The sequence below is a fragment of the Cyrtonyx montezumae genome, unplaced genomic scaffold, assembly GCF_038088225.1.
Source record: "Cyrtonyx montezumae isolate F1298 unplaced genomic scaffold, pur_monq_1.0 scaffold_1, whole genome shotgun sequence".
Lineage (NCBI taxonomy): Eukaryota > Metazoa > Chordata > Aves > Galliformes > Odontophoridae > Cyrtonyx > Cyrtonyx montezumae.
In genome coordinates, this window is record NW_027071825.1 from 20,547,501 (window position 1) to 20,559,379 (window position 11,879).

The 11,879-nt window shown below is 44.5% G+C and overlaps 1 protein-coding gene across 2 annotated transcripts in view; it reads right to left on the reverse strand.

Moving 5' to 3' along the window:
* NEK7 (NIMA related kinase 7) overlaps window positions 1–11,313 on the reverse strand; it is a 61,575-nt gene extending 50,262 nt beyond the window's left edge. For both annotated transcript variants that reach the window (XM_065742999.1, XM_065742991.1), the window contains exon 1: window positions 11,103–11,313. The gene's annotated coding sequence lies outside the window, so the exon portion shown is untranslated. The remainder of the gene's footprint in view (window positions 1–11,102) is intronic.
* Between the last annotated feature and the right edge of the window lie 566 nt (window positions 11,314–11,879).

The window sequence follows — 11,879 nt, forward strand, 5'->3', positions numbered from 1 at the left end:
CAGCACCCAGCTTTACTAGTGCTACAAGAGCACCGTGCCTACTCTACTCAGTAGAATAGGACAGAAACTTCACCAGCAGCCTTGAACCCAGACAATGAAATCAAGTTTTACACAAGAGGAAGCCCTCAACAACTGTTTCAACATGTATTCAAACACTAAGCAACACTGTTGGCCACTTGGTCAAACCTGGCAAGGCCTCCAAGTGAACAAGAGATATGTATGACTGCAAAACGATTCCAGCTTTTCAGTGTTTGACTGATTTACTTTCTGCTTCCAATACTGTAAGTTCTCAAGTTACCACCAGGAAATTTCCTAAGATAATTTTATTCAGATAAATCCGTATACTTCAAACACTGCAAGTGTGCCCTCCTGAACACCAACCTGTTCAAGTTCCACAAACCTTTCTCTACAATGATCACACAAGTTTTTCATCTAGCATTTGACTGAAGTTCAGCATGAAAGCATGCAAACTACTATCTCTGTTAAAACAGAGAAAAATAAATCTTCCCGGTAATTCCTTTCAACACTCTTACAAAGGTTGAAATAGCTCCCAAGAGAAAGCAGTGAACCTTAGACAAAGTTTCTTAAAGCTCTTTGCAAAACATTTAAGAAATTCTAACAAACCACTTGTGTTCACAGTAACATAATTCTTACAGCATCACTGTGTTAACGTAGCTAATGGATCAAATAATCACTGAGTAGCTTTGCAGAGTTTCTTGCAGCATTGCACCAGTGAGCTGAGCAGCAGGCAGGACACACACAGCCTATCACTATTCACCTTCACTCCCAGCAAAGCACGCATCCCACCCACCTCAGTACTACCAACCACTCCCAGCACCACAGCTCATACATCCTCCAGAGAGATCTGGGCACTCAGCAAAGTACTCTTCCTATCCTTCACAGAGGATATACTTTGGGACTTTGGTTTACTCTATTGGCTGTAACTAATCCAAAGATATAAGAGATCCAAAAAAGCTATTTCAGGCAGGTCAGCAGAAAACATGTGATCAAACTGATACAAGAGGCAAAGCGAACAAAGTAGAAATGGCAAGATTTTGAAAAATATTAGAGTGGGGAGAAATGAGAAAAGAGCTGGTGGACAGATGCTGCACAACTCCTGCAACTTGCAACTTTCCAGCCAGCTGAAGGATGCCAGGCTGACGACTTCCTCCAGGCTCCATCACATCCCCTCAAAGCCTCCCTGCCAACGGCCAGAAATCCTAACGCAACCACACTGAAACCCAAACAACACAAGACTGCACCTCGTGCTTTGCTTTTAGAATGGAATAAAGAAAGCTGAAGTGGTAACAAATACGTTCTACCACAGTTAAACAAGGAAAATTTATTAACTTGTGGATTTTTTTATTGTTTTCGTAGAGGAAAGTTAGAGATCAATGATTTATGTTCATAGAGAGAATGACAGATTTGTATTTTATAGTAATTTGGCATTTCAATCATAAAAAATGGTGAGGGTGCAAAAAAGCACCGAGGATGCAAAATCATCTCTCGTACTGTTTGTCAACATAGTGAAGAACTGGATTTTCCTACTTAAAGACTGTTTTCACAGACAGCCATGCCTTCCACCTCAACAATAAGCTCCAGAGGTCAAAATATAGCAGAGTAATACTTATCTTTAATTTAAATTCAGACAATAATTACTATTCTTCCAAAGTTGTCTTTCATGTTTAATTTACTGGTGAAATGACACTTAAATGCTGCCAAGCAGTTATGGCTCACTTAAAACTAAAAAGCAAATACAAGTGTTTAAATGCAACAACGTTCTCCTCTTGAAACCACACCTATGACAACCTCCTGCAAATCCACCACCTCGATACACAGCAGTTCACAGAAACCACCAACAGATGAAGTAAGAGGCAAACCACCTACACCACCAGTGCCCAAAGTGCCAAATCTGACTAATGTTTTCAAATGCACTTCCACGAATCACATAGGAGGAAAGGCCTCCTTGCCTGCTACATGTGAATTATAAAAGATGCATTCAATTAAAGATTCTTCTATCCTCTCTGAAGAGCAACTGTTGTAATTTTGAAAGTTCAAAGATTCAGACCTTGCTGTGTACAAGCGATGACTGGTTACAGGAACACAGCATATATGATTCCTCTTATACTTCAGCCAGGGCTGCTAACACTCTGCAAGTCTGAGATGATTTCTGGTTCACTACCAATGCCTTACATCCTTGTCCTTCTAGATGTTTCAAAACAGAAAGAGCCACCCACACAAAGGATACAGGATGAAGTACCTCGGTATACAGACAAGAAAACTATTTTTTCCTATTGAAGTCACAATTGCAGAGCAACTTCGGTAATATCTGAGGTTTTCTCCATGCACTGAGTCCACATAAGCAAATGGAGCCCCCACCAGTCCATTAGACTACGCAAAGATTTGAAGTAGCCCCAAATGCAATTCTCCTTCCTAAGCCCCAGATGAAAGCTCAAGTCGCATAATCAACACTTCTGCTTTTTAAATAGAAGTCTTCAAATTCTGAGATTTCTACCTAAGACACTTAGAAGTGCAGTGGCTTTGGGGGAGGGAGGGGGAGCTGGAGGTGACAGAGCACTGGTGAATACCATGCAGTGCAATACAGAGATGCATACCCACGATCAGGAAAGCTGATTCAGATTAAAATTACCTAAACACAGGAAAACAATGTAGGCAAGACAAAGAGGGAGAGTAAAACAATTTTAGTTTTAAAAAATACTCCACAGTACCTGAGAAATTAAACAAAACTACAGGCAAGTAGTAGCTGGAGTAGCAGGAAGGCACACGTACAGCCTCACCTTCCACTTCAGCAGTACGTGCTTTCCTCTGTAGAGCACAAGTAACCTCCCAGCTGGTGTGCCCTGGCCTCTACTAGCAGCTGAGACTGCCAAGGACTCGTACAGAAACCAAAGCAGATGGCCTGCTCCTCAGCAGGGACCAGAGTTCCTTGCTACATCACGCTGGAGGACATTAATAAATAACATTATTAAAGAAGAAGGTATCTAGAAAAAATGTGAAATCCTTGCAACTTGTTTTCCTCACCATAACTAAAACTTTTCCCTGGTTATAAAGACATCTCAGGAGACCAAGCATCACGCGCTGCCTAACTGCATTAAATGTGCTTCTTCAAATGCTATTTTCATAGCTCAAAGTCCATAAAGAATTGAAATATATTTCCCAGAATTCAGACACTAATGTTCTTTTAACAGACAGCAGTTCTTCAACACAAAAGTACAGTCCTGAAGGAAACACCATCAACAGCCTCAACAATATGTAGCTTCCAGTACTACATGCTACAGACTTGTTTAGTTTAGGACCTTAGCTGGAAACATTCAGTAACTGATGTCAAAGAATAAACAATGTCTTCACTTTAAAAACATAAATATACTTAAATCAAAGGATTACTGAGTGTTGAAAATGTCAGCACACTTTCTGCAGAACATAGATTTAATTACTCCAATAACTGCTAACACAGACACAAGCTGGCACTGCTCAGAATATGCTGGTCAGGTACATGGTTACCTTAGTTCCCTTCCAAAGAGGATAGAACGTCCTTTTCTTAATTCCAGATTGTGCTGCAAATTAAGGCAGATTACTTTTAGGGCTTTTTTAGTTTTTAAGTCTCTTTTGTTTTACTTTTTGTTTGGTTTTGTTTGCTTGTTTTTCTAGAGGACCTTGGCCCTCCAGAAACAAGCATCCATTTAATGTCTTTTATACACTTTACTTGATAGGTCATGAAGCTGGATTCTTCTGCATCTAGCAAGCATTTTAAATGGCAAACTGTAGCTGTCTAGACTAGTCACTCTGGTTGAAACCAAAGAACAGTTCTGGAAACAAATGGTTTAAGATTTCCAAACACCTGTACCTGGCTGGGCCAGCCATACCGGTCTGCCTTCCTCAGCACCCACCTACTGCTGACAGCATTGGAGGATGGAGCACAGCAGCACGCAGGCAGTACTCTCACAAGCTGCTCTTAGAATACTGATGCATCCAAAGCCCTCGTGCCCTTGCTCCATCCGAGCAAAAGACACAAGAAAGAAAACACCCCTGGCAGTTTACCTAAAATTCTCCTCCCTTACTTCAAATTGAGTGGGTTTGCTTTTCCCCCTCTATTCCAAAATGTAGCTGGGAGATGAAACTCAACTCAGCTGAGTTAATATACATTTCAAGAAGTTATTTACCTACCTCCACACCACTAGGATTCAAAGACTCACAATTAATATGTGTCTATTTAACACGAACAGCAAAGTTTTCCAGTGTCTTTTCAGAAAATTATTCCTAACATAGACCAAGAAAATGAAATAGTTATATATGCACACTACTATTGTCTATTCACAGAGTTGCACAGTCAGCTTTAAAACAGCATTAGAAATGATTAAATATGCTGAAACACTTCAAATAATAAAAAAAGGGAAAAAAAGCCAATCCATACTGCTCCAATGCAACTGGTCGCACTTAAGGCTCATGAATAAATTATAATTGAAAAAGCATCTCCCATTTCCTGCTCACACACTCCTGGACAGTGGCCAAGGCCTGCAACACTTGCACAAGGCAGCTGATGCCACGCTTGTGTAGAATGTAACACCCTGCGCTGAAACTTTGTAGTTTCTCTTGTGAAGAGCAAAATAGACAAACATGAGCATATGAAAGTCCATGTTACGGACAATATTTGCAACAAACCCATTTGGCTTCTGGACAAATTCATACCTAGGCAGCTTCAGCAAAGAGCACATTTTCCAAGGCTCTCAGTTTAACCTGTAAACACTAACACCACACATATTGCTAACTAAATCTCCCTAGGATCCTTTTCACTTGCTGCTACTTCTCTAGGAAACATCTTTTAAAAATGATTAAAAGCATTTTCAACAACGAAAATGTGAAATAATTAACAATAATAATTAATAATAAACAATTCAACCATCACTCATTGCCCTTTCCCAGGTCCTTTGCCCTGCCCAGCTCACACTGTTCATTGTTTTGCTGCTATACACACATCATGACAAACATACAGTCTGCAACATGCTTGTGCTACACTTATTTATTTTATGGCTTACTGCAATGTTTGTTGTTGATTATTTAAACCATCCATTCACTTGATGAACAAATATTTGACCACACCCATTTCTTTTTTCATGCTCCCTAAACAGCTAGGTTAGTTATATGCATTAAGAAAGAAAAATGCATTTAAGTTCACACTCAGCTGAACTCTGCCAAGATCAAGACCTTATTTGGCAAGGGATCAAGTAAACTCCATACTGGAAGGGCAAATTAATCATTAGTACGGGGAAGTCTGTAATTTATCCCAATTAGCATATATTATATATATGAACACACATATAGACACTCATTATACACGCACTATATACAAACATACACACATATACACATCTACCCATCACATTCATAGATTCTGCACGCAGAATGATTGCTACTATTAGCTGACAGTGGTTAAAATGAAACATTTGTTTCACATTTATAAAAAATGTCTAGAATGTGACAAATACATACTCATTGGTAAACTGGTAAATGCAGAAGCATCAGGATCAGAGCTAAAAAGTCTTAAGCAGTAAATATGATTGAATATAGATGTATATATGTAAACAAGATTACCTTAGTTTTGTCTAAAAGTCTCTAAAGTTTTTGAAAGCCTCTAAAAGTGTTATATTTTGAATACACTATCAGCTGAATCTTCCCTGTAGGATTGCAGCTCTGTGAGAAGTCTCGAATGTGGAGGACAAAACAAATCCTCAGCATTTGCTGATCTAAAAGTATCTATTATCTGCATTATTTTTATTTAAAACAAATGGACAAAAAATTTACGTCCAAATCCCCAACTCCCAATCTGTCCACTCCAAGCTCCACAGAAGAAGCCAAATATGCACAGACATTTAAGCTGTGTTAAGTGCTGGTTTTAGCAAGAGCAATTTTAGCAGAAGCAAGCACATACAGATTAAATTACTTTTTAATTACTTAAAAGAAGTAAACAAATACAGTAAGAGTGCACATAGAGCTCTATCATCCATCCATCCAACCACCCAGATTCATCGGGCACACTCTTTATTCCAACCCTGCATAGGTTCTGGGCACTGCCGCTGCCCAGCTGCTTGGAGCCCCCTGTGCATACTGGCTAACAGGAGATGAAAGGCCACACCTCACAGGTCCACCTCTCTTCCTCTTTATCCACCCGCACAATGTAACAAGTACTTTGTTTCCTCCTCCTCCTTACACCAGTAGTGTCACACAGGTAGAGCCTTTATCTTTCCAGGTGCTCCCAATGGGCTGTACCTGCACTGACTTGCCTTTTTTTTCCAGCTGTTGGCTATCTCATACAAACAGACGCAGGATGCATCTCCATCTTCACTCTGTTCCTGTTCCACCACTAAGAAATCTGACTGCCGTTTCCTCATACCAAGTAGCAAGTTACAAAGGAAATATTTCATTCCCTGCAAACGTTTTCCCTGTGATGCAATCTTGATTCACACACAGTACTGGAGCACACCACTACCAGCAGAACCGGCCCACAGCCACCCCTGGGCCACTGCCTCCCTCCAGCACTGCTCCCTGCCCTAGGAGGAACCCGTGCTCCTTTACAGGAGCCAGCCAGAAGCCAATCCTGTTAGGCAGCTCCATCTTTATTCTCCAGATCAGTTCCTTTTCCATTTGCACAGACAGAGATGGAACTGCAATGGCAGAAAAGGGAGGGGAAGATGCAGCTGGGGACAGAGCAGCCCTAATTTACACCAGCTAAATCTCTGGTCAAATTACACCTCAAGCATGAAAATAAACAGAACAGTCTAATAGCTCACCAGAACCTAAGCCTTCCTTTCTCTACTACATGATCCTTCTTAGAGATCCTGACCCCCCCTAGAACGTCTGCTGAGCTAGTTTAACCCCAAATGCAGCCAGGCCCGTGCTCCACAATCAGCACAGGCTGGGCAAGGCACAGGGGAGGCTGCGAGAGCCTTCAGTTTGCTGAGCAAGGGCAGAGGTGGGAGACAAGGGAGGGATCAGAAAGAAATGACCATTTTCCCTTCTGGCAACAGTGAGTTATGGCATTACCTCGTGTTTCATTTTACTTCAGCTTTAGGTAGGCATGATAAAAAATAACTAAATCCAACAACAGAAATGCAGCCAACAGAGAGAGAAAACTACTTATTCAACACAAAGCCAAGAGTTTTGTCAATAACATACCACACAGGTATGTAGAAGCAGGAAACAAAACATATGGTCAAAATACAATAAATAAATAAACAAATAAATAAGATTTTCAGAGAAAGGAAGATAAGACATGATTTGGAAACCCTTATGAACCTATCCCTCCCCAGGCCAACACACGAGCAGGGTTTACCTTTCTTAGGGACAGTTTTAAAACATAACTTTCATTATGTAATTCAAAACCTGAGCTACCCCAAAGATGATGAAAGGAAACATCACAGAGGATCAGAGCAGGAACACCAGCCAGACTCAAAGAAGTTTTTCAGGCTCCTTTCACACTGCCTCCTAGTCCCACAGCTACCATGGCAGTGGTGAGTAGTGTGGGATCCCAGAAGCAGAATGCCTGCAGCCAGCATGCTTACCTCTGCAGGCCAACACACAGCTTCACAGCTGTTTCTGTATTTAACATTTGCCAGCAAAAATCTGCAGGACCTACTGCTGTTTCTGGAGTATCCTCAATGACTAACTGTTCGTGCAGTGCAGCATGCACAGGCTGCTCACTGCTCCTGCTCCCCAGCCCCAATCATCTCTACGAACCTCACAAGCAGCCCACACACCTAACACAGTTCAGAATTTCACTCAGGGCAAGTATTGGAAATTCACTGCTGCAAAGACAACTCCTTTTTTGGATCTGCTTTCAGATGAGGAAGAAAAGGGTACAGAAGAAGGGCCTCTACAGGCCAGAATGCTATACATTTTCACACTGCAAGCTTCTACTTATTTTAGAATGAACATTAACTTTACCTGTGATATTTTTGCCTTCCAGTTTACAAGGAATCAATAGCTTTGTAAACATCATATATTGACAACAGAGCATTAAAATGAACTGAAAGCAACTGGTTCATCAACACTGCAGCAGCCAGCACCACTTCTCTCAAAGACTTCAGCAAGCATCTAATCTACAAGCTGTACTCTCATGGCATTGTAAAGAAATTAATCTGGTCCTGCTACTAAATATAACAGTAATAACTGTGTTATAAACCATCCCAAGGAGATTAAAGCAAAGAGCTTTGAAGCTAAGTTCCCAAATGCCACATGAAGTAAATAGTCTATTTAAATTGCCACCTAGAATCAACAGCAAAAAGTCACTGGTATCAGCAATTTAATCCACGCACAGTAAGATTCTAACACATACTATTCTCTTATAAATCCCTCTTTTCAGTGTCTTGTTTAAATTTTTTAACAAACTCCCATATATAAACATACATACTCTGCCTGTCCAGTAGGCAATAATGGCACTTGAAATATATTCGTTTTCTAGCTACAGAAATGGGAGCTGAATTGCAGTTACTCCCCAGACTCAAACACACAGGATTATCTTTACCAGAGAAGCAACTCATTTTAGAAGTATTGCCTTACTTCAGCTTTTTAGATAGTCTGACAAAAACAAATCCTTTCAGTTCTTTCTTAAGAAGGCAACGGAGAGCGATGTTGCACAGCACTGCAATGCTGAAGTACTTGTACGTGGCCAGTGAGGTTCAACCCACAACAAATAACAGCAAATGAGTGCTCTAAAGGCTGCTCTCATCACCACTTCGGATTTTGGCCAGTTATTTTCATCTCTGTTGCACGCCATATGAAACACAGCTTAACTGAACAAGTTTTCTGGAACTTCATCACCAGAAAATTCCCACAACTATTCACAGTATTAACCTTCACAAGATCTCCCCCTCCGTGTCAGCCATAAGCACCACTTTCTGGGAATCAGTCAGGATTTCTGGATAAGCACCACATAATCAAAAGATTCCCCAGAACACACAGAAGTTATTGCAGTTTGACTTTTCCCAAAAGACTTCTCAAGATAATATGAATTCATCCATTCAACACAGAGGGTTGGAAGACTATCCATCTTTCAAAGGCAACGAAGGATCGATGGCAATACAACCAAATGCAGCACTAATGTGAATGCAGATACTAAGGCTATTAAATATGCATTTTTCACATGCATGAGCAAACTGCCTCAACAACATATCGCAGTGAACAAATATAGCAGGGTGAAAGCATTCAACTCAAATTTGGCACAAAAAAGAGAAGTAAAGGCAGGCCTCACCACTCCTACGATTCAGGGGATACCACAGGATACATCTTTCCCGTGGATACATCTTTCATGTGGGCTTCTCGTGCCCTCAAACATCTTCAGCAGAAGAAATCTAGAATGGTATTTTCTCCTTTTCCTTGGAAAGGAATTCCTACAACAGGGATGAAAATGGCCTAATTCCTGTAGACCCTGGAAGGCACTACAGTAAGTCAACCAAAACCAAGATTCCCTGTTGACTAAAATTCCTTTTTTTATTTTATGCTTCAATGACTAGTTTTTACATTGAATACAAGGTACCTAGGAGAGCAGCAGTATCTTGACCCTTTCACTGAGAGTCTAAGTGTACTTTGAAAATTCATCTACCCAAACATCAGATATTTCTAAATAAAGCATCCTGAATATTTTGAAATCAAAGAACATGCAAGTGACCCTTCATGTAACTTTATTTCATTATCATATACACACACATATGTATGTATATCACTGTAGGGCTGTAAGTTCCTAGTTTAAAGCTGCTTGAAGCTACTTGCAAGCTTCCCTCTTTCCACAACAAAAAGCATTTTATCCTTCTCCTGTTCTTTCAGAGCCCATTAACTAATCAGGGTATTCTAGTGCACTTCATCACTCTTGCAGAAGCATGAGTCCAAAACTTTAAACATCTAGAATACTGCAAGTCTGAGTTATTTCCAAAGCAGCAATGAATGGAACACGTTTTAAAACTTTGCTCTTACAATTTAGTGGAATTGCAAATACCCATGCGACATCTAACTATCTGAAGTGTCTGCCTTATGTTGTCTCCACTGTAACTTCAGCATCCCAGGCTTGCCATGCAGCCTCATACAGGAAAGGCATCTGGTACAACCGTGAAGTTACCATGCATGCGTGGCCTGAGAAGTAATGCTACCATTCCAACCTGAGAAAGCAGTTGAATAACAGTCATATTGTGCAAGTAACTACAATGTTTAAGAACTGATGCCTCCCGTGACACACAAAGCAAAAGCTCAAGTTGCAAAGAACAGTATCTATCCTGAAGGGACAGTTCGCAGGGACAATAGATGAAACTCAAAGCAAGTACACGCAGAATGGAGATCGGGTACTACTGTAAGGTAAACACGGAGCCACTGGGAAAAATATAGATACTGACCTATCTGTCTATTATTTATTTTTACTGATGGAGGATGCCCCGCTCCCAGCGCTTCTCAGTAGGCCTCAGCTCCTCCAGGTCTCACAGCCACGCGGCCCACGCTCGGCAGCCTCAGCACAGCGCGGCCAACCCAAGGCGGAGCCGGCGGACCTAAGAGCAGCACCGCACCTGCCCGGGCACGGCCGGTAGCCAGGTGAGAGGGGCCGGGCTCCTGCACGGAGACACCGAGCGGCACCACGAGCGGCACCACGAGCGGCAGCTCCTGCCGTGGCACGACCGCAAGGAGCCGAGCCAGAGGCAATGAGCGGCCGGGCCGCACTGCCCGCTCCCCGGCTCCCGAGGGAGCTGCCAGCCGCTGCGGGACCAACGCCGTGGCTTCCTCAACAGCCACCGCGACGCCGCAGGCCCTCGCTGCCCCGCGGGACACCGGCTGAGCGGAGGAGCCGAGCACCCGCCATCCTACCCCTGCCCGCAGAAAGTTTCTCTCCCCGGCCCGCACCGCTCCCTGCCCTAGAGGCGGGCGGAGCGGCAGCCGCACCGCCCAATGACGCCGCGAGAACGAACCCCACCGACCAATGGGAGGCGGCGGGAGGCGGGACCCCGCGCGCCGCAGCGGGGGAAGCGCCTCCATGCGGGCGGGCGCAGCCCCGCGCCTCCCGGCCCCGGAGCCCCGCCGCGCCCGGCTCACCGGGAACCTGCCTCTGCCTCCGCCTCCGTCCGTTCCCGGCGCGGGGCTCGGGGCGGGCCTCGCCTCCTCTGCCCACCGACTTCTCTGCGGCCGTGGCCGGGCCACAACTCGCGGCAGGCGCCTAGCGGGGCTGCTGGCCGGCGGCTCGGGCACCCGCTGCGGCCCCGACCTCCTCTCCGCCCCCCGCCGCTCCTGCCGGGCCCGTAAACATCCCGGCATCCCCGAGGATGGAGGCGGAGCGGCCGCCGGGCTCCGCCTCGCCCCGCCGCCCCCCTGCTGCCCGTGGCCCTGGGGCGCCCGGCGGCAGCTCGGCGGGGCGGGCGGTGCTTTCCGTAGGAGCTGGCCGGGCGTGATCTCCGCCGCCGGCACTCTCTGCGCGGCTCGGGCCGGCTCCGCAGTAATGAGCTCGAGGATGCTGTGAGGCAGGGAGCGCTCGTGCTGTCGGGCACGCTCGGACCTGGGTGGGCAGCGGCGGCGGCAGTACACGCTTAGGCCTCTGGAAGTCAGGGCGCTGGCTCCGCGGTCGGCATCCGCCTGAGGCTTCGGCCCTGGCTGCCACGGAACGCAGCGACGTCGAAGGACGTGCTTTCATTTTCGTTTTGTGGATAGCACTGTGATACTCAAACCATGAGGAGTTCGGTACCGACTCGGGCACACCAGAAGCAAGTGACCGAACTCCTTTTGCAGTACTTGGAGAAAGAGAAGGGTTGCAGACCGGGCTGTCCGTGTGTCCTGTCCCTCCTGGTTCTGCTTCGCACAAGCACTGTGCCGGGGTTACTCAGGTGGAAGTCAGT